The sequence below is a fragment of the Cupressus sempervirens genome, chromosome 7, assembly GCF_028749045.1.
Source record: "Cupressus sempervirens isolate cs-2001-9-10 chromosome 7, ASM2874904v1, whole genome shotgun sequence".
NCBI classification, from domain to species: Eukaryota; Viridiplantae; Streptophyta; class Pinopsida; order Cupressales; family Cupressaceae; genus Cupressus; species Cupressus sempervirens.
In genome coordinates, this window is record NC_143124.1 from 403,181,385 (window position 1) to 403,205,685 (window position 24,301).

General features: G+C 34.6%; 1 pseudogene; it reads left to right on the forward strand.

Annotated features, from left to right (window-relative positions):
• Positions 1–12,019: 12,019 nt before the first annotated feature.
• On the forward strand, positions 12,020–16,672 carry LOC149547233 (G-type lectin S-receptor-like serine/threonine-protein kinase SD2-5; annotated as a pseudogene).
• Positions 16,673–24,301: the final 7,629 nt, after the last annotated feature.

Below are 24,301 nucleotides of genomic sequence, written 5' to 3' on the forward strand. Positions count from 1 at the left end.
CAAGAGGCATCCTCAGTCCAACAAACTGTCTAAGATCTGCAGGTGGCAGATGATCTACATTGCAGTACTGGTCACGATCTGTGATCCGACCACACCCCTATCCATAATAATCAGGAATATCCAAGTAGTTGACGTTGAGCCCTATACGGAACTTAGCATACAACTGCTGTGCAAAATAAAGGGGTATTTGGTCATTATTAGGATAACAACCATATGCAGCTAAAAATCGTGGATAGATCATGCTAGCAATAATAGGGTCTCTGCATTGTGTGACTCTGTAGCCTCTCACCCTACCCTATGTCCCCTCATAAGCTAGAAATAGCTCTCTCTAGATGATGTCTTTGGGGGCTACCCTCTTGACATTATCGAATGGTGACCTCTAAACCTAGCTGTCAAATCTTGTAAACTCCTACATATCGTAATACATATGTCTCTATAAAGACCATCATTAGAGGTCAATATAGAGTGCTGCAGTCTAGCAACCTCATGCTCTGAAAATGAAAATAATGCATCAATATCGATGCATGGAGCTGGTGCAGCAGGACCTCCAGTAGGAGTTGTAGGTGCAGCCTAACCTAGAAAATGAGTTGCACCAAGAGCTGGAACATGAGCTGCACGATGAGCCCTACGTTGAGGTATACGAGGAGCCCCACCAAAAGCTATAGCACGAGCCCCACCATGAGCTGCATGAGGAGCCATATCGAGAACTGCATCAGGTGCTGCAATAGGAACCACATCAACCTGTGCCGTAGTAGGAGCCACAGTAGGAACTACATCAGGTGTCGCACCAGAAGCCGCATCAAGCATATCGTGTGAAGCCATATCTGTAAAAATGTATGAAGAGCTAAATTGCTTGTTGTACATACTTTTTTATTTTTAACATTAAAAATTATACACATGTAATTAAACATACATCACACATCATGGACCTAGATAATCTGTAACACATTTAGACCTAGATTAATTTGCATATAAGTATAAGATAACTTTAAAGTTGAGAGTTTGGTTATGGTTAGAGTTAATTTGTTATTGTAAGATTTTATTATATTTTGGGGGGTATTATTAGAGAATTCAATTAAAGGGTACCTAATAAATTATTTATATTACTCTTAAATGATAATGTTTCGAGGTTTGAAATTCTTGATTGATATTATTAGCAGAGTGAGTTACTAGACTCATAGGTGGCTCTCATCTACTGGGAGGGTTACCCTGCTCAAGACTGTGATTCAGGCTCTTCCTATTTATAGGTGTTTAGTGCAAACACCTCCTGTGGGAGTTTTGAAAGCTTTTGATGCTTTGTCACAACAATTCCTTTGGTTAGGAAATTTCCAATCCTCTAAATGGAGCTTAGTCAACTGGGACACGATTTGTTTGCCTAAGTTTTCTAGGGGTCTAGGCCTTAAATTTATGGCTCTTGGTGTCAAAGCTCTTGCTGCAAAGTTATACTGGAGATGGTGCAAGAATCAAGATTGGGATTGGGCCAAGATTCTGACCCATAAGTATTTCTAAGGAGTGGAGGTCCAGGATATTCCTAGACTTGAGCTTGATGGTAAGGGGTCCTTTATTTAGAAAACTGTTAAAAGGGGTGCTCCTCTTATCAAGGATGGCCTTTTCTGGATCTGTAATGAGGGGTCAAGTGTGTTATTCTGGCAGGACTCGTAGGATGGACACCTTCCTATTCTCTCTAGTTTTCCCCACCTTTTGCCTCTATTTCAAGTTTTTTTTCTGCAGGTTGGACCATGGTAGCTCACTTCAAGATTGTTTGGAGGTGTGGATTGATGGAGGTGGCTAGTTGGAAGGATCCATAGATTTGGCCCATAGGGGGCTCCTCAGAGATTTGAGCTGAACTGGCGCATCTTCTCTCTACTAGGCTTTGTAGCTCTTCTAAAGACAAAGACATCCTGGCTTGGGGTCCTTGCCCAAAAGGTAAGTTCAGTGTGGTCCAGGGATATGCTCGGCTGGGTAGCCAATGTAATGTAGTTCAGGTGGTTCCCTGGTGGAGGAAGGTCTGGAATAAATTTTCTTGGCCAAAATGTAATTTTTTTCTATGGTTGGTTGCGTAAAATAAGTGTCTTACTTGGGATAATCTCCAGCTAAGAGGGTTTCAGGGACCCTCTTTCTGTCCCTTATGTATCTTGGATGGGGAAGATGTTTCTCATGTTTTCTTCTTATGTCCTCTCCCTAGAGAGATCTGGCATAAGTGGTGGGAGGTGTGGTGCCATAGCTGTATTCATGCCAAATCTCTTATTGAATTTTGGGACAGCCTTGGCAGACACCCTATGAGAACTTAATTCCTTCAGGTGGCCTAGGCTATTGGACCTTCTTTTATTCTGTAGAATCTTTGGTTGGAGTGTAACCATCGGATCTTCTGTAATTCCAGCTTGGGAGCCACTAAACTATGGGAGTTGATCCTAACCAGGCTTCAAGAGACTGTCTCTGCTAAATGTGATATGTTAGAGCCGGTGGATCTTGGTGATTCTTGTATTGTCAGGAATTTAGGATTAGTGGATAAAGGATTTGGAACTAGTAGCAGTAAGAGATCTCAGCCACAAAAGAGGAAGGTTTGTAGAGTGGGGAGATGGAGTCTTCCTCCTGATGTAGTCCTAAAGATTAACACTAATGGTTCCTCCTGTGGGAATCCTGGACTGGCTGGAGTGGGGGGGATTTGGAGAGATGCGGATGGCAATGTTATTTTCATATTCTATATTCACAAAGGAGTTCAATCCAATAATGTGATGGAGGCTTTGGCCATTAAGGTGGCTATGGAACGGGCTTGTTCTCTTGGTTTGAGGAGAATGGTGTGTGAGTTTGACTCTCAGATTGTTGTGGATATGATAAATAATCGGAGAGTGGATGAATCTAGCTGGAAAATTGCCTCTATTGTTAGAGAGATTTTCCACTTGAGTAGCTTTGTGGATGGGATCTCTTTCTGTCATATTCCTAGGGAATGGAATGGAGTGGTTGATGTCTTGGAAAAATGGGCATCAGAGAAAGGTGTTGGTTGGGATATTTCTATTAGGGATGATCTTCCTGTTGATCTTGCTAGAACTTTCGAGCAATTAGTGGAAAAGGACAGAATGTAATTGGTTTTGGGTTGGTGTTTTGGTTGGTTGGGCTTGAGGCCTTCTGTAATCTGGTTTTATTTGAATAAATTTTTACCCCTTTAAAAAAATAAAAAAAAATTGTTTTGAGGTTTAGGTTTCAAGTTGGGTTACACATATATCATTTAAAACAAGGGTCATACTTCATGTATGTACATGTGTTTGAATGTATGTGCATGTATCTCAAATGTAATTTTTAACAATTTAGGATTAGGGTCAACTTGTTTTAATTTTATGTAAGTTAGGCTTCAATTAGGTTTTCAAGGAAACTACAATTGTTATTGTATTAGTAGTAGATACAGGAAAAGCTCTTTGAACAATGTTTATGTCAACATGGACATTAATGATTGAACCAGTTAGGCCAAATTAAGATCTTTTGTATCCAAGCTCCCATATTTGTGCAAAAGTAATTCCTAGTGAAACAAGATGCTCCTTCAATTTTGTTAACATTTTAGGATATTGCATTGCATTATTCATTCTGATATTGTGCGGTGTAGCATATGTAGGAAGAGTCAATTGTTTTAATGCAATATTGTATTTTTGACAAATGCAATTTGTTAGTGTATTGATAGGTACTTGGACTAGTTTATGGTAGGTTAGATTTTGTTCATTCTAAAATGCTCTAATGTCTTTTTTGAAACACAACATTTGAAAAATACTACATGAGTATTTTGGCGTATCTTGATTTTTATTTTTTTTAAACAATTGTATTGGTGGTAATGTTTTTTTCCTCTATCGAGGCAAATGTTTCCTTTTTGTACTTTGTGTCAATTTTGGTTTCATTTTCGAATGAATTGAAGAATTTGTTTTCATCAATTTTATTATTGTCTCTAATCAATTTTTTATAGTACAAAGTGATATTCTTTCACTAGTATTGTTCTTTTCAATCACTAGTAATTGTATTTGGAAAAGTTGTGTTGGTTGTTTATCTCTTGATGTATTCTTGAACTATTCTTTTGCTTGGTCATTGGTATAATTGAATTTGCAATGCAGAAAAGGCTCAAAGTGTCCATTGGAGTGGATTACTGTCATCGCAAAGTAATGAGTATGGTTTTGTATGTAATGTACTATTGAAGTGCAAGTACTTCTTGCATTTGGTTAGTGACCAAACAAACACTTGTATGTTCAACCATTTTGATAACTAGTGAATGCAAAAGACATCGCCCCATAGTCTAATTTTGGTATTGCCTATTGTTGGATTTGTAGACAATTGCGTTCTATGCAAATATGTTGTAACATCTGTAACTTTATGTAGTTCATATAATGTTTGCACATTCAAATCAAGGTTGAATGAGTCAATAGTGTCATTCTCATCTCTTTGCAAACAACCTATAAAGTATTCAATGCTTCCTTTGTGCAGTTGAATTTGTTGTCAAGCACGTATTGGAAGGAGTCAAATAAACAATCTCCAACTATGTATTTAAATGAATTTAGTCCATGCAATCCTTTTTCTAAAACAATGTTGATGTCAAATTCTGGAAGTTTTATTTGGGTTTCATAGCTTTCTACATTCATAATTTTTGAAATGTTTTATATTGGCTAGTTTCTTTGGCCATAATGTGTAACATGTTTGCAATTTTCCATTTTATCCACAGACAAATATATAATGCACTATTACCTATAAATGTTGTACTGAAATTGATTCTACTACAACATGTGCTGACATTTAGATTTGCAGATAATCCCTACCAATAATGAAAAAGAATTCCAATTAGCTGCTAATATTTGTATGTATATAATATTTGCAAGCTACGCAATTAAAACATGGTTTGTTCAATTAAATTAAATACTAGATACAAAGATGAAAGAGAAGAATCAATTCAAAAATGAATTATTAACATGCAGTATCCATATCCATTGTCAGTCCCAATCTCATTCCTATATCCTATGTTTGCTCATGATTATTATTACCTGTATCATACATCTCCTATTGATTGTGATTAATAATCTAATTTAGATTAAAATCTAAATTAGTTTCTTAATTATAAAAATTTTCTCTTATTTTAAAAACCTTGCTATATCAGAATTGAAAAGTGGTTGTTTAATGTTTATCCATTTCACCTATATATTTATTATATTTTAATGTTCTTTCAACAAGTCTATATCTTCATAATAATATTATTATATTACAAAATTTTGTATCGATTTTATATTCTAATAGTCCTATAATTTTAGTACATTACATTCTTATACATTGAAGACTAATTTTACCAAGATTCAAATGAATGAGATTTCTACTAAAAAGCTGAAATCATTTCTTACTTCATAGTTCTTACTTTGATTTAGAAAACTTAGAAACATTTATAAAAGGAATGAGAAACTATAGAATGAAAATAGATAATTGCATACCTGTTACACAATACTTATCTTAATAGGCCACTAAACAAAACCCTACATTGTGATCCTGCTATGCTCCTATCATCCTAGTCAGTATCATGATTGTTTCTCCTGTTTTCCCCAATCAAATGTTGCATCATAACCATCATTGTCTATGTACTTGCCTCTATTGACTGTAGAAGCCTCTCCTGATGCTGTAAAGTCTCATCATCTCGCACACTTCTGGATGGGCTTTGAGAACGTCTCTTAGCCATATTATTAGCTATGTTGGTTCCCTGTGTAAATTGGCTAGATAAACCCTATTAGGCTGGCAAGAAACCTGCTCTGATACCACTGTAATGACCCTTTCCAATAGGCCACTAAACAAAACCCTAAATTTAATACACTACTAAAGTATATTGCTGAAATAAGGAAATAATAGTGCCAATGTATTCATTCAATGAAAACCAAATGTTTGTACAAATGATATGGCAATTTTCAGCACCAAAACATTATGACATGGCACATTACAGACAAACCCTAACTGGCTGTATACAATCGAGAACTTGTTACAACTACAAACTGAAATGAAGAACCTAGATTGATCAGATACTGGAGACTGATTGCTAGACATGATATGATGAAAATGCAACTCCACTTGGAACTCCAAACCAGCAATTAAGCACAAGTGAGAGGACTGAAATATCCTTCCCATAGCTGCAATAATTTAGGTGATCTTTCACACCCCCAAAATTGCGTAGCAATTGAGAGTTTTCATTCTCCATGGCCAATTGTGACTACTTGCAGAAACCCTAGGCTCCACAACGCACATTAGCAAATATCAATAATAAGTCTCGATGATAGGCAATGAGCCCTCAATGCCTATTTATTCTTTTTTTCTCAATAGGTCGGCCTCCTTTTTTAATTTTTTCTCTGCTTCTTCCAGCAACCTCTAGAAGATTGTTTTATTTAATGACTTAATAAAATATATCACTTAATTAAGTTAATTAAATATAAAGTTACCTTGTAATATATATATATTTTTTATTGATAACTTTATAAATAATTAACTTCTCCAAAAATGGGACATTATAGTTTCTTAATTATAAAATTTTACTCTTATTTTAAAAAACTTGCTATATCAAAATTGAAAAATCGTTGTTTAATATTTATCCATTTCACCTATACATTTATTATATTTTAATGTTCTTGCAATAATTTTCTACATCTATTTTTGTAAATTATTAAATTAAGAAATTGGAATATTTTATTATTTGTTTGAAATCTATTTTCATTTATATCTATTTTGATTTAATGTTTTACTTTTTATACATGAATATTATTATTGTCAGTTCTTATATTCTATAACAGTGACTGAAATAATATTGAATTATCAATTATAGATTTGTACTATTTAACATTATCTTTATTTTAAAATATTTTTATTAATTAAATAGCTTAATTGTTTTGAATGTTTTTTTATAGAAATTATATAGTATTTTTCACAATTGTATTTATAATCATCATAGTGACTTTTTGCCTTCCTGTGCAAACATTGTAGCATTTAAGAGAAAAAAGAATGTAAATAGATTGAAATTTGAAATTGACATTTTACTTTCATAGCCAATGGCACCATTCTAATATCTTGGGAAGGAAGAAATATGGAATAAACATATTTTTTGTTTCAAAAAATAAAAGACCATTTGAAAAGAAGGTTCCATTGTACTTCATTTTGGAAGTAAAGGTCATCTAAAAAAAAATTGATTTCACTACAAATGTCTATAGATTAATATCCCCTATTATTAATTGTCTGGAAAGCATGTCACATGTTATAAATCCCATTACCCATATTTAATGTTTGAAACAATCAATGTGTAGGTCTCTTAGGTAACTGCATATATACATCTGTCCACCAGATTTATTACTATAATGGACATAACCAAGAGCAATTGAACCTCTACCACGCCAACCAAATTGTGACAAATTCATAATCAATTCACCGTAAAGATCAAATGCATTTTAGAAAATAAATAAAATGCAAATATCCCAAAAATTTCAAAAAATGAAACATACAATACACATAAGAAAATTCCAATTCAAAAGGATTTCCAGATAGGATCTAATGCAAAAATTCTAATAAATCAAAACAAAAGAAAAATCTTGTAAAAAACCAAATTTAATTTTATATAACAGAAGTTTGGTTAGAATATATACTTTTAAATAATTAATTTTAATTGTTGCAATTTTTTCGATCAGCTCTACGTGTGAAATCTGTAGCTCAGGACAGAAAAAATTTGCCTCCTTTCAATGCAACCATTACGGGTTATCCTAACTCAAAGGAGTGACCACCGAGTTTTGTGGAAGCTCATATAAAATACCCAAAGAATGTGCCTTATACTCTTCATATTGACAAGATTAAAGGTCTCAGGAATATTGCCTCTTCCATGGATTTGAAATGCCACATGCCCAGGTTTAAGTTGGAGGAACTAGCATATATCTAAAACCACTCCAAGTGGGATCACATGTCTTGAGTTTTTCCCAATGCTAAACAATCTAAATTACAGGGAAAATGCTATGACTGACCTTCACTAAAATAACAAAAGGAAATACAAGCACAGTTACTCTGCTGAGCCTCCTTCTACTTATGTCACTCATAAACAAGAGAATGCACAATCTGAGATTAGAGAACCTCAATAAAAAATTGAGAAGGACCACCTATAATAGAGACAGTGAGAATGATGCCGACAAATAGAGGACAAAAGGCTCATTCAATAATAGTTGAAAAAGATAAAACTGTAATTAATGCATTCATTAATAGAAATGTTAGAAAAATAATTTTTTAAAATAAGTTTATCCACTTGTCACAAATGTGGAAAAGATAATATTGCAATCAATGCAGTTGTTGGGAAAATTATTGGTATTTTTGTCAAAGAAAACTGAAAATTTTCATTGCCTTTTTCATCATTAACCAATACAAATTTTTTAAAATTGTATTTGCCAATTCCCAAAAAACATTCAAATTAATATACCTTTTGCAAATGTTAGTATATCTTGAAATTTTTAGATTTTATAACTAGTGTGTAACTTCATAATTCCATTAGTGAACTAATTATGCCGTAGGCGTTCCTTATTTGAATGTGAGGATCCAAATTCTCCATCCGATGGTCACAAATTGTGGAGAGACAATGACCACCATCGAAAAGATCTGAGCCATTCAACCACATAAGAAATTGGGAGTGCAGGAATTAAAGCAGCCACTGGGTGACTGGACAGGCATGAGATAATCACATTCCGTATTTCCTGCCAACTATATTGACTCAATTGACATTTGATTTTGTCACTTGCTAAGTTTCCATTGCGTGTTGAAATGAAATCCCTAGGAGATTTGCACAATTATATCCACTTTCCCCATATTAGATGTCAATCATATGAGTATCCACAAGCTTCAATACAAGCATCCAACACAAATCAGTTTCTAATGGATGCACACGATGTAGCGATCTCTATATTGCTCAAGTTCGAAATGCACGGTCCTCATTCAACAAGAAATAGAGGAATCTATCTTCGGCGGGAAACCTGTGTGGAGAGTGGGACATCTTCTTCCTCAGGCCTTCTCCAATGATGACATATGGTAGTTGAGATTGCTAGCTAAGATAGAGTACATGAGATGGCCGTTAGATTGGTAAGTTTCGGCCTCCATTCTCTACATTTATAGGTCTATTTTATTAACACTTTGAACACATCATTATTACATTTTTCAAGCTGATCACTGTGGAGATTGATGGCTGGTTGTGATGTCTATACTGCTAGAAGATCATCCGGAAGCTCTCGATTCTGGTGTGTCAGGGAAAGATGGGAAGTGTTACCATTTGAAGAAATGAAAAACATCATCTTAGTGGTTGAGGACCTAATACCCCTACTTCACAGAGCTAATTTCATATATCAACTATTGAAATCGTTTCATAGCGGTAGATGACCATCAGAGTCATTTGTGCCTTTAGATGGGGCAGACGATTTCAATGCTTTTTGAAAAGTAAATCCACATCATTGTTCTCAATGCTTATCCCTTGAACCATGTTCCCTCCTCCATGGATGTCTTCCTGCCGCTCCATGTATGCAGTCGCAAATATGTGATGTGCTACAGAAGATTAGGCCCACTATATTTCATACAATTTAATTTTTTGTGTAAGACCAATACATAAAAAAAGCCCTCATCAAACCATGAAAATATACCATATCTGTAGATATTGAGGTACGTGGCAAGTGAAATTTTTACTTCCAACATACTCTTTCACTTCACTTAAACTCTTTTCACTTACAAATCTATGGGTCTTTCTCTTGCTTTATACACTTGCGGCGATAAGTTTTTTTCAGCTCTAAATTTGGAGTAATGGCAGAATCAACAGATCAGGGGCATTTGGAAATGTTTAGAAATAAGACGCAGCAACAGCAATAAAGGCAAATTCACACTTCGGCTGGGTCTCAACACCCTGTCAAGACAGAATGTATAAAACTCCCATTGCTCAGAGAGAGTTACACAGATCCTCGACAAATTATATCAGTGACTGTATCTTTTACTTCAAAATTTCAAACTTCAAATAATTAAAGTTTTGGTTTGATTGTTTTGTTTTATCTGTAAATTTTATCTAAAAATATAGACATTTGATGTGTTTTAGAGTTCTTTGTAAGGACACTACTCTCTTTTTGTCACGTTTTTTCCTATTATTATCTTAGACTTATGATTCTCTATTACTCAGACCTATGCATTATGTATTCCATTCATACGCAAGTGCTCTTGCAAATATGTGTAAGTGAAATTGTGCTTATAATTTGGCAACAAAGACATTGACAAAGACAATTCATTTATGAGGAAGAAGATCAAGGTTGGAGTGGACAAAGGCCAGAAACAATAGAAGCTTCATTTGAGATAATATTGGGAAAAAAAATTATAGTTACAAATTTCTATTTCTAACATTATTCATTTATTAATACAATAGGATATAGAAAGTTACTAAAGACCCCTCACTTTCCATAATCTAGTGAGGGATAGTTATAGAAATCGATAAAGAGAAAAACATATAGAAAGAAGATAGAGACAAACAAGTACAGATGATAAGAAGAGGAGATCTAGAGATGGAGGTAGAGACATACAAAAGATAGAGGGGAGGAGAGAGAAAGAGTGAAATATAGAGATATATGGAAAGATGGATAAATATGCATGATAAATATGTATGAGAAGAGAAAGAGAGAGATAGAGAAATAATGTGTTATGTATAGTAGATATAAATATGGGACATATAATGTTAATAAGATATGTATAAAGAGGAGGGTGGTGATAGATAGTGAGATATAATTAGAGTGAATATGTGACATAAAATTAATAACATATAGATGGAGAGGGAGAGGGAGAGGGACAAGGAGAGGGAGAGATAAAAAGATAGAGGTAGAGAGGGCGAGAATGAGAGATTAAAAAGGTCTTAAGAGACAAGTGATAAAAAGGTGAAGAGGGGGATAGATAGATATACATAGAGATTGGGTACATATGTAAAGAGAGGGGGTGAAGGGGGGTAAGGAGATGGAGATAAGGGAGGGAGATAGAAAGGATACATATGTAGGAAAGGGGAAGGGGTGAGAAGAGATAAGGAGATAGAGACAAAGGAGGGAGAAAGAAAGCCTACATATGTAGGAAGAGGGGGTGGGGAGAGGTAAGGAGATAGACACAAAGCAGGGAGATAGAAAAGATATGTATTTAGGGAGATAGGGTGGGGAAAGGTAAGGGGATACAAAGAAGGGAGAGAGATAGATTGGAAGAAAGAAGTATAGATAGATATGATACAATTTCTCGATGGTGGTTCATTGAGTATGATTTGAAACATTATTTGACTTAAATAAAAATTGAATAGTTAAATCCAAAGCCTACTCTAAATAATATAGATTGATGAATCTAATGTCTTCATATTAATTTAATTAAATACTATATAGAAAATATTTGTAAAGGAGACACGAGGAAAGAATGAGAATGAGAGACAAAGAAAGATGAAGATGGAGAGATGGAGAGAGATAGAGAGAGGGTGAGAAAGGGAAAATATAGAGGGAGCGTTGTAGAGGGAAGAGAATGAGAGAGTAAGGGGGTAGAAAGATGTGTGGAGATGGAGACTGAGAAGAACAAATAAAATGTCTCGTTTTTATTAGTTAAGAACAAATTTTACACCAAAATACGGCGTACCTATTGCACACTAAAGTGCGATTGCTAGTAATAATACAGCCCTTGTTTTATATAGTAAACGCCTAGGCCGTAAAAATCCGACATGCACTTGACTTAAAAGAACGAAATAAATGCAAGTTGATAATGTTGGAGATCAGTTACCTTTCCTTACAGTTTCCGAAGACTTTGTACAGCCGTATTTTTCACATCTTATTTTGTTTCTTAGTTAATATTAACCTACCACACCCTGACTTCAATAGCATTTGGTGTCTTGAGCTTGGCAAATATGCTTTAACTCATACGTTGACTATAAGTAGCCATAAAGCTCTCCAAGTTCAAAACGTCCATTGTTATTTTCCTGCGCTCTCTCTTTTGGACATTGCTGCCGTTTAAAAAAATGAGAACGGACGGTTTTTTGTCCTCTCTTTTAAATTTCCTACTTCAGCCAATCTTCCTTGTATCGTGCTCGCTATTTGCAGAGAGCCTTGCTCTTACTCCCACAACTGCTTATGGTGGCAGAACTTGGAAGAACAATATCCAGTCCCTAGATTTCCGGACACCTTCAGTTTACGAAGATGCACTCGTCCGTCCGATCCTTCTGACTAGGAATATCTCATATAGTAATATGAATCTGCAGTTTGGATGTGGATTCTTCTGCTATGGCGTCCCTCGTGACACGGGCTATCTATTTGGAACATTCTTCGTTGTCCATGACGACCCTTACCGTACGGTGTCCGATATCCAAATTGTGTGGAGTTCAAACAGAGACCAGATGGTGCAAGAAAACGCTGCCCTAACACTCACCTCCAAAGGTAAACTTGTATTAAGGAACTCAGATGACACGCTCGTGTGGTCTACAAACACATCCACCCAAGCTTTTCAAAGGATGGAGACGCAAGAATATGGGAACCTTGTTCTCTATAATACCTCTGGTGGGATCATCTGGCAGTCTTTTGATTATCACACTGATACCCTGCTGCGAGATCAGAAGTTAAAGGTGGGACAGAAGCTAATGGCAAATATTTCTCCAAAGAACACGAGCCGAGGCAGGTTCTATTCTACCTTGCTTCACAATGGCTTTGCTTCGTTTACATCCACTGCACCAGCTAGAATGTATTTTAGATATCCCAACCTACTTTTAGGTTTAGTGTTTTCTTATATCCAGTTCGAGAATGAGTCTCTCAACATATATTCTCAAGGAGGGCATTCGCCATCTATAGTTATACCAGCCCCAAAAGGCTCCCTTCACATTAAATCAGATTCAGATGGTCATATAAAGGTCTGCTCGGTCATACAAACAGCAGGAAGATCTTCCTCTGACTTTCTGCAATCCTTCATGAGAACAGGGGCTGAGTGCAATTATCCAAGAACATCCGGAGACTATGGAATTTGTACGAATGGCAAGTGCAGCCGTCCAACAGAAGGCAATGCTTTTGTACCGAATGATGTCACACAACCCAGTTTCAGATGTGTTCCGCGTGTTCCTCTGCTGTGCTCTCAGAGCAGCATGCACAAAGGTCATCAGTTTTTCGAACTGGAGCACGTTTCCTATTTTACTTATGCTTATGACAATTCTTCAAAGCCAGGGTTGGTGTCAAGAGATGAATGTAAAACACTTTGCCTCGAAGGCTGCTCTTGCAAAGCTGCCTTTTTCAGGTACGGGCCAAATTTTTCTAGTGGTTATTGCTATCTTGAGCCCAGTGTATATTCTATGAAAAGTAACAGCCCAGTCGATAGATTTTACAATTCCACTGCTTTCATTAAAATCCAGCCTAGGTCTAGGTCCAAGCACATTAAGCGCTCGCGGGTTATTGTCATCATCTGTACTTCTGTGGGTGGAGCAATAGCTCTGTTTATCTTATTGTGGGGATGGATAAACAAGTCTCGAAATAGAGTAGAGCAGAAAGAAGAGGATGATGATGATGATCACGTTGATTGGCGGGCAGACCTACCGTTACGGTTCTCTTTTCAGGAATTGTAGGACGCTACAAATGGCTTCAGCATTCATTTGGGCAGCGGAGGATTTGGTTCAGTTTATGAGGGTGATCTATCAGACGGGTCAAAGATAGCGGTGAAGCGCCTTGAAAGAGCAGGACATGGAGAAAAGGGTTTCAGTACAGAAGTGGAAATGCTAGGGAAAATTGATCTTAACTTGGTAAGACTGAAGGCCTTCTGTGCACAAAAATCCCATCGAATGCTTGTGTATGAGCATTTACCCAATGGATCTCTCGATAAATGGATATTTTCCAACAACAACCATCAATATTTTCTGGATTGGAAGACTAGATCCAAAATAGTTCTTGATGTTGCAAAAGGGTTAACATATTTGCATGAAGAATTTCAAGAACGTATAATTCATTTTGATATCAAGCCTCAAAATATTCTCCTGGACCGAAATTTCAATGCGATGGTGTCAGATTTTGGCTTGGCAAAGCTGGTTAACAGAGACCAAAGTGAGGTGGTAACGACGATGAGAGGGACACCAGGGTATATGGCACCTGAGTTGTTGAACATGCATTTCACAGAGAAGGCAGATGTATTTAGCTTTGGAGTTATGGTGATAGAAATTGTTAGTAGAAAACGAAGCAGAGAGCTCTCGGACGATGGCTTATTCTCACTGTTACAAGTTAAGACAGAGGAAGGGAGGTTAATAAATTTGGTGTTTCTGGGACTTGAAGATGAGAAAACTTGCATAAAAGAATGAAGGAGGTGGATAGAGTGGATCAAAGACAAACATGAATGCAATGATAAACATTCAAATCAATAAGCAAAACACAAAGACATCAAGTTGTGCTACATCACTTCATACTCATTAACATACCTGAAATCTATTACAAATCCATAGAATGCTACAAGTCCTTAGAATGCTACAGCATTCCATCCACTCATGATTCACAATGAGAAACCCAAAATGGGCTCTACTGATCCACCATGATCAGATAAACATTTGATACTCAAATCCTTACATAATGCCTCTATTTATAGAGGTCTGAGAACTCTCTAGAATATCAAACACATGTATTGCATGACATATAATAGTAATATATATCAATTAATATATGCAACTACTGGTAGTTGAAGACTGATTCTGAAATGACCTTGGGCGGCTGTATGCGGCTGTTTGTCTGCTTTTAATGTGGACGGTGCTGAGTGTGGGTTGGATGGTGGACGGTTAACCAACCATAAGGTTGCCGACAGTTGATAGAAATTAATCCCTCCAACACTCCCCCTTAATTTCTGTCACTAATGCTACTGCATTTATATTGTTTTCCCTCATCATAATCACTTTGGGTTTTACGGCTTACCCCTAACCAATGCAATTTTGAAGTGGTTTCAAGCTCACCACGAACTTCTCAAACATTACACAAATGGTTTCAAGATCACCATAAAGTTTGCGTTCAAATGGTTTACAAACCAAGCATTCATTGGTTCTACTAACCATGAATCATCACTATAGGGAAACTATCATCACTTTGAGCCTTTCTCTTTCTTGACCTGCATCAAACTGATTATTGAGTCCATATAAAAAGAAATCCATCTACCGAGATACATGGGTACCCAGCCGCTGTACTCGCCAGTTCTATAGGAATCCTTTTTAGATACATGGTTCATCAATACATTCAGTCAAACTCTAGGGTGTCGGGCACAACCGATAATGCACCCCATACATTCACATAGCCCATTAAAAAATCATCACTAATTCAATTTTAATCACTTAGTTGGGGATATCAATGCAACCAACTTCTGTTACATGACAACTATCAAGAACATTGTATCTTTCATAATTTGACAGACAAATTTTCACTTTCAATCTCAACATTTTTATCCAATCAGCACACACATAGACCTTAGAATTACTTTGAATCATGACAACTAGCTCACCACCAATCCAACCTACTTTCACTTACTGCAACCACAACTAAGTTCAATAACTATTCTATAACATCAAACACACGTACTTAAACACAAACATAATAAAAATTTTCATGATCAATATCTTCCATGTCATGTGTATGCATTCTTTGGCACTCCCGCTTGCACAAAGATGCTCCACATGTTTCTAACGCACACTTCAACTTTGGCTTCTTTCTTTTCGCAGCTTCTTTGTTTCTCATAGCAATCTCTTGATTTGTTCTTCTCTTTATTCTTGTAGAAGATAACTTCAAATGCCATTGCTTGTTCGGCTACGATGCCACAACCTTAATGACAAATACTCAATGGCTGAAACTTTTCATTTGCCAAAAAACACTTCAAGATCATCGACCTCTCCATGATCTCTAGGATCATATTCCATTAGCTCTGATACCACTTGAAGGAGGTGGATAGAGTGGATCAAAGACAAACATGAATGCAATGATAAATATTCAAATCAATAAGCAAAACACAAAGACATCAAGTTGTGCTACAGCACTTCATACTCATTAACATATCTGAAATCTATTACAAATCCATAGAATGCTACAAGTCCTTAGAATGCTACAGCATTCCATCCACTCATGGTTCACAATGAGAAACCCAAAATGGGCTCTACTGATCCGCCATGATCAGATAAACATCTGATACTCAAATCCTTACATAATGCCTCTATTTATAGAGGTCTGAGAACTCTCTAGAATATCAAACACATGTATTGCATGACATATAATAGTAATATATATCAATTAATATATGCAACTACTGGTAGTTGAAGACTGATTCTGAAATGACCTTGGGTGGCTGTATGCGGCTGTTTGTCTGCTTTTAATGTGGACGGTGCTGAGTGTGGGTTGGACGGTGGACGGTTAACCAACCATAAGGTTGCCGACAGTTGATAGAAATTAATCCCTCCAACAAAGAAGCAATTAAATTGTTAAAACTGGGGATGTGGTGTACTGTACAAGATGATTTTACAAGACGACCAGCGATGTCCATTGTGGTGAAGGCGTTGGAGGCCGAGGGATTAATAGACACGTTTAATGATGTTCCTTGCGCGTTACAAGATTCAACAACTGCTTCCTACAATCAGTGTATCTTCTCACCTGAGCCGTCCATTTTATCTGGACCTAGATAATTTGTGCATTTTCTCATTTTCTCTGCAAGTTTTTCTTAGCAACAACCTACGACGATTTTCACTTTTGGTCCAAAAAGCTTTAATGTTTGAATTGGCCTTCATATTAAGTCTACATTATACGCCAACATCTATCAAAAGTACAATAGGCTTATTTAGAAACGTCAATATGGCTACAGCCTGCCTGTGATCAGATTAAATGTTATCAGCCCACGCTCATAATAGTCTTCACTCCTATTATTCTAACTCTGTCCTACATGGATAATTTGATTCGATATGCCTGCCTATGATATGAGCAACTAATGTGTTCATGTAATCATTTTGGTGTAGTTTATGTGGGAGTTATGCCTACGAAAATAGATGTAATTTCTAATATTTATCTTCTTTATTTCATTTAGAAATCTTATAAACTATTGACTCTCATTTTTTAGGTTGGAATGTCTATATATTTTTCAATTCTATAAAAACAAAAATGCAGTCATTCTTTGAATATTCGGTGGTATAATAAATGTTGTTTTAGATTAGATAGTTGTTTTCTTTGTAACTCTGTTGTAGCTTTGTTTAATAAATCATCCTACGTATTCCTGGTTTCCTCGTTAAATTATCCTGCACAAACCAACTGCCTCCTCTTTTACACTATAAGTTTCCTCATGGACCCAGTTATGGGGCATAGAAATACTCAAGGACAGTGAGCAAAGTTGAGATTTCCCGGAATAACAGATTTCAAATATACCAGAGAAAAGATAAGGGATAAAATTGAGCTTGGGGTTCTGGTTAAAACAAGGACAGCAGAGCCAGATGAAAAGATGTTTATCAATCAATCACAACACACTAAAAAGCAGATTTCTGCCACTCATTATAGCTGCAACTGACCTAATGAGTATGTATTCAAAACGCGAAAAAAACATTCCCAAACTGCTGAGAAAATGTGAGGTAATTCTGCTAGCAGGTAGTACATCCCACAAATTCTATTTCACAGATGGAAGAAAAGAAAATGTACAAAAACAACATCATTAGAGAGCATGAACAGGTTTCCACCGAAGGTCTAGAAAATTACAGAGCTTTAATGGCAATGAGTTATGAAAGAAGGGATTAGGATTATCCATAACGCTAAGCTGAAAGTCTCTCTTACTAACAAAGATAAGATCCGATTTCGATGGCTCCACAGAGTCTTCGCCTACCAGTACGAAACTCGTATGGTCTTTAGTTGAACAAAGTTGCCTTGAATTCAATGCACTAGAAGTTTTATTCCACGTAGAATTAATGTTGTGTACAAGCCAAAATGAAGGATGCTGGGAAGAAAAGAAATAACCATTGCTAAATTCTACACAAATATTCCCCATTGTCAAACGAGCGACTCGCTTCAAATGGTCATGAGGGTGAGGGCACCTCCAAGTTTTATCGCGTGGAAAAAAAATTTGGAAATTATTCTAGGTGTTTGAGAAGGTTGGCAACGTTTTTCTAATATGAAGTACTCCCAAGTATTCTATATATCATTATTACTCAATAATGTAGGCTGACTTATCTTATATTCGAAGAGTATAACAACAAGGATGCAAAGTGTATAGTTCCTGTCAAAATTGTTTTTAACTTCTTACTACGTTGTTATGCTATTTTTATAATAAAAAAATCTGTTAATATGATTAGGATTGAAAAAAATTATTTGATAAAATTTCTTTAAGTTTATTTCAGTTGTTATCAACTTTAACTAACATAAGTTAATAATTGACTTATATTAAGTTTGTAATTTCATTAAACAACATACTTATTAATTTTTTGCCCATTGCAATTTGTAAGTGATATTGGATTTTCAAAAATGTTAAAGAATATTTTTTGTATTAAGCAAAAAAGCACATAGAAGACGTTAGAACAACACATCTTTTAGAGAATCAAATGATTGGATCCATTTAGACGAATATTCTAGCCTTCAATATTTGTCACATGCTCATAATTATTTCAATAGTAGCATTCCTCCTTTTACGAACCTAAAATAATGCATATTAGAAAAGTGAAAAAGTAAAAAGTGTCTTGAATAAAAGAGTAAAAGCTTGTCAAAATAATCTTAACCACAATATTTTTATAAAACTTCAATTATATATAGTCTAATTTTCTCTCTCTAAGTAATATAATCTTTTATTTAATAAATTATTTGAAAAATTGAAAAAATATTACATAAATTAAATCAATTTTTTATTTTCCCCTATTCATTATAATTAAAATAATAACATTTTCTTTACTAATTAAATAAACTATTTTTTAAGTCATTCTAATTGAAATAATTAATTTCAAAATTTACTGATAAAAAATAAATATTTTTTTCTATTTCTACTTACATATATTTTCCAAAACATATAAATAGTATAATAATTATAATTTTTTTATCTTTTATTTTTTAAATCAATAAAAAAATTATTATACATACTACACAAATCAAATGTCGTCCATTCCTATAGTTGATTTGATTGAAAAAAAGGAAGTATAAAAAAATCTAGGTATAAGGCGATATAGCTTTGGTTAATAAAACAATTATAAATCCAACATTTAAGCACTATATTGTTTTATTAATTAAAAATGACAGAAGTGGACAGAAGTGACTACAACTATTATAAGTAAGTATAAGATGCTGCACATGAGGCATGGACATCCAGCCACAACCAATTTCATTGTTGGATAGCCGCTGCCACATCTTTCCCAATCAAAAAATAGAAATGGTGTAATCTACTACTAATCATGTCATGTTATGAATGCAATCCACATAACCAAATATTTTGTTTTGGTTTTCTTAACCATGTTTCAACAAGCCAATGTAGATGAGAAGATAGTTCAAATTGCAAAAATTAAAGAGTCCAAGCTATCAGCAAAGAAAGTGGCAATTATTATACTATGTCCACTATTAAAACAACATAGCTTTAAATATATAATAAAGAAAACAAAAATACTTGCTTGTTCCTACGTCAAAAAAAAGTGAAAACCCTACTGTTCAAAGTATGAGCCAATAAAAAATTGACAATATTGTAAATTTATATTGTAGAAAATTGTGAAAAAAATAAACAACATTAGAAAATAGTGTGCTAGAATTTAATAATTTTTTACCATTCGTAGATATTAATTTGCACATAACATGCACCTGAATGCTATAGTATCCTGTCATGCGGCAGGAACTAATTAGACTCTTTCAATGAAATTTTGTTAAAATAGTGCATTCTAATTAGGAAATTTTTAGTTTATTTTATTTAGAAATATTAATATAAAATTTCTAAATTTCTAAATATAAGTTGGTGTCAAGAGATAATAAGAAAGAAAGATGGATAAATTCTACCTAAATCACTTTTACTAAATCAAAATGTAAATCATCTTTAAACTTGATCAAGGCTTGTACTTTAACCAAAGTAGCATTATATGTGTCAATTTGATTTTTAAATTTTTTTCTTGAGTCATGACTACTTTATATGTTTTGTCCATATTGGCTTATAATTTCAATCACTACTCTGAGAAGTCTCTATGAGTTTCGTGTGTTTGATGTAGTCCAAGGGTTTTAATCCAAAGTGTTTAAAATTTAAAGTTCTCAATGATGATTGGTTGGATATTTTTGTGGTTAATGTAATGTAGGGAAATAGGGTTAATTAGCTTATACATGTATGGTAAGAAATGAGGCCTATCTCCTACTTGTATTGCATTTAGATTATAAAGCCAACAAGGGATAAGTATGAGTAGATAAAACTTTTCTCAAGAGGTTCAATTCAATTTCATACTCTTAGGGTGTTTATTCCTCTATTCCTTATAAGTAACTGGTAGAATGTTTTCATCAGTGAGATGATTGGGATCTAGATATAAAATAAGTATTTGACTAATATAGAAAGTATAAATCTCAAAATACATATAGAGATGGACAAAGAATTATGTGGTGCATGCATAGTTAAAATTTGATCTAAAATACATAAGTATATTTTTTTTTTGTTGACAGAAAATTTTGAACCGATGTATGACATATTATCTCCAAGAAACCTTGTATAACACTGAGACAACCTCCAAGTGTGGGATTTGCACTTTGAGGTTGAATCTATGGAGAAGGCCAATTTCTTTAGAATTAGGGTGCATCTAACTACAACTTTGAGAGAAAAGGAGAAGGAAGTATGAAATTTAAACAATGAAAAGGAAAGGGGACAATGCACTCAATTAAATTGTGGTTACTCTCTTCCTAGGACTGCACTATATATTGATAAAAATCTTAAAACATAGACAACACTCAACTCTATTCTTATTTCGTAAAAAATTTGTATGCAGATTAGAACTAATGAGATGCTACAAGAAAGATGTATTCAATTATATAGCATTCATAATAAAATTAGGTACAACATACAAACTTAAGAAAATAAGAAAGAAATAATTAACACAAGGCAAATAACATGTAAAAGATAAAAATATGGTGAAAATAGGTAAATAAAAAGAAAATTATATTACTACAAGGCATAAGGAAATTACATATATAGGGAACAATGCTCCTACAAAGAACTAGAGAAAAGCCTTTAAAAATATGTAAAAGACTTTCTTTTAAAAATATGAAGCATAACAAAGATTAAAACACTTAAGTTTAAACTCCAACCATATTAGAATTAAGTTATAGACTTACAATTCAAGAAATATTAGATTTAATCTGATTTTGTGTGTACACTTGATCATGAAGTGACATCAAACAACCAGTAAGACTTTTCTCAATGCAATCAATGAAAGTGCCAAGATTCAAAAGCTCATTAGATAGCATAAGAGAGATAAAATATATGATCCTCAAATGACTAGATTCAATGATGATAAATCAATAATGGATAATGGACTAGCTACTAAACTATTACATCATAGATGTGCCGAAATATATAGGCAATACATGATAGATAGGAGTAATGATAGAGATAAGATATCAACTAGACAAGGTAGAATCACATGTCTACTAAAGGTAAATCATCCCCAATTATGTAACAAAGTATGTACAATATGTGTAAAAATGAGAGGACCATAATGTGATAAGAATACAAAGGTGAGTCTCATAGCAAGAGATATGAGACAAAATCTTCTCAAATAAGGACAAACTCCTAGGTGTCTACATCAAAACTAATATGCAAATGCTTTATCCTCAGTAAAATTAAGTGTAATTAGTAAATACTTAATTATGCCAACACCCCTCCCTAAGTGCAACTTAAAGGAATGAACTTAACCTTAAAAAAGGTAGATAAAAATTCTTGATGGGTCTTGGCTGCTAGCACATGTTAGATATCCATGTACAAAATGCAAAAATATACACTCTCATAAAGTGGAGAAAGAGGGAAAACCTCATGGGAAAAATGTGTCCATAAAAAGAGAGATGAAAAAAAAAAAGATGCATGGATGGACGAAGTAATCAAGACCCCTCATTACAACATACATCATGTATAGACATATAGAGAAGTATGAGAAGGAAAAAAGAAATAAGAGAAAAAATTCTCCCCCATAAGAGACAAGTAGAAGAAGAAGAAAGGAGACAAGGTAGCCCCCACTCCCTCAATTTAAAATGGCCATCAATGATAGCTGGTCCAAGATGAATGTAGAAGATGTTCCATGAATGGTAAATGATGTTCATTCCCTTAGGAATAAAAAATGACATTGGTACATATCATATGCCTCCCCCATGAGTAGGAAGAAACCTCAAGATTAATGGTCTCTTTGAAAATTGTTCAATTGTCCATGTGTCAATATTGAAGGCTGCCCCTTCCAACACTGCTAAAAGGAAAAAATTAGGATCTAGCAAGGATGAATATATAACATTCCCCAAAGAACCAAAATTTTCCCCGAATGATAAAGATACCTCCTACAACTGTTGTATGTAAGGTTCCACAATAACATTACCCTCAAAAGATTGATCATGTAGAGAATGGACAAGAGAAGTGTTTTATCATAATAAATGAAGAAGGATCATTTTCATCAAAGAGAAGATGTATATCATCAATGATGTCTACCAAATGTGATATGTAGGACTCCACAAATAAACCTCTAACATCTATCAAGCAATCATCCCTTGAAATTGGAACTAGAATACAAGGTGTACCCAACTATACTAAATCACATGAACCTATCACTATAGCAATGCATGCATGTGGAATGTATTGATGTAGTGACCTTGTTCTTTGACTATCTAAAGCATACCCTCCAAATGAAGCTACTGAATAAAGTGTCTATCGAAACAAAAATGGTTTACTGGAATGTGATGGACTATTCTTGAACCTTAAGTTTACCAAACAAAGGTGTAATCACGTGTATCGAGGTTGAGGTAAAGGAACCATCAAAATCACTATCACTGTCGTCACTATCAATTTTGACAATGTATGAATTATGGAGAGGACTAGAGGATAAGCTAGGTGAACATTCCTCTATGAATATCTCATGAGTCTTGGGATTCATAAGCATATATGCCTTAACATTTTCTTTATATCTAATGAATTTACAAGGCCTTAGTGGTGGTGCCTTGCATTTCTTAGAAGATATGTGTAGCTCATGTTGGACAACCAAATACCTAAAGTGTTTCACAATTAGTTTTCATCCACACCATGCCTCAAAAGGAGTCATGCCATCTAAAACACTATTTAAGGAGATCTATTATGGATGTGATTGGCACTAATTATAGATTCTACCTCTAGTGATGCATGAAGAGACTTGGGTTGAATCATATAGCTTTTCATTAACTTAAGAGTTATAATCCTCATTGTTGCAATGGTTGTTGATTATGGACTAAATTCTACTAGTATCTAAAGATCAATACCCTCAAGTTCACAAAAGTCTATAATTCTTGAGTTTGCATATCTACTCTTACTATCCATATGAAGAACCTTGATGGATTTACTTGATTCCTTCTAAACGTGACTCTTGAATACTAGAAACTCATCAAACACTTAATTCTTGTGATTAAGAAATTAAACCAATGCATATCATGAAAAATCATCAATGAAACTAAGAACATAGTGACCCAATCTGATCAATGTCACTAGAAATGGGTTTGCTAGAACATTGTGAACCAAATCCCGCACAATTAATGCTCTCCAAGACTTCCCTTTTTAACACTTATCTTCTATACATGCATATATATTAAACAAGATGAACATTACCCCTTAAATTTTTTAATTGTTTAGGTAAACCTTTGATCATATGTTTGAGCTAAGTTGATTAAGATAGCAGAAAGAAAGATGTCCATAGCACTCATGCCATAGTTTATTGTGATTATAAAAAATAGTGATAGTGAATTGAAGTTCAAATTTAATAGGTCTAACAACTGATGTAGGCATGAAATTGAATTTGATGGTTTTGAATTTGTCATAACATACAACAAAAATGGCCTAGATGACACTTCAATAGGTGCCAAATTTAACATTCCAAGACTCCAAAAACCAAAATTTAGGGTCATGCTGGATGAGCACCTTGTTGGCAAGGAAGCTAAGGCACAAATGTAGCTCCAAGCTTTTTGTGAATGCTTGATGATCAAATCTCTTTGGGTATTGTTATAGTGTGGATCTATAGATCTGAGGTCACATATGAGTACTCAAGCCTCAAAAGACTTCTTGTCTTGGTTGATCCTTGATGAATTGGATTGCTCGGATGGAACTGTTGAGT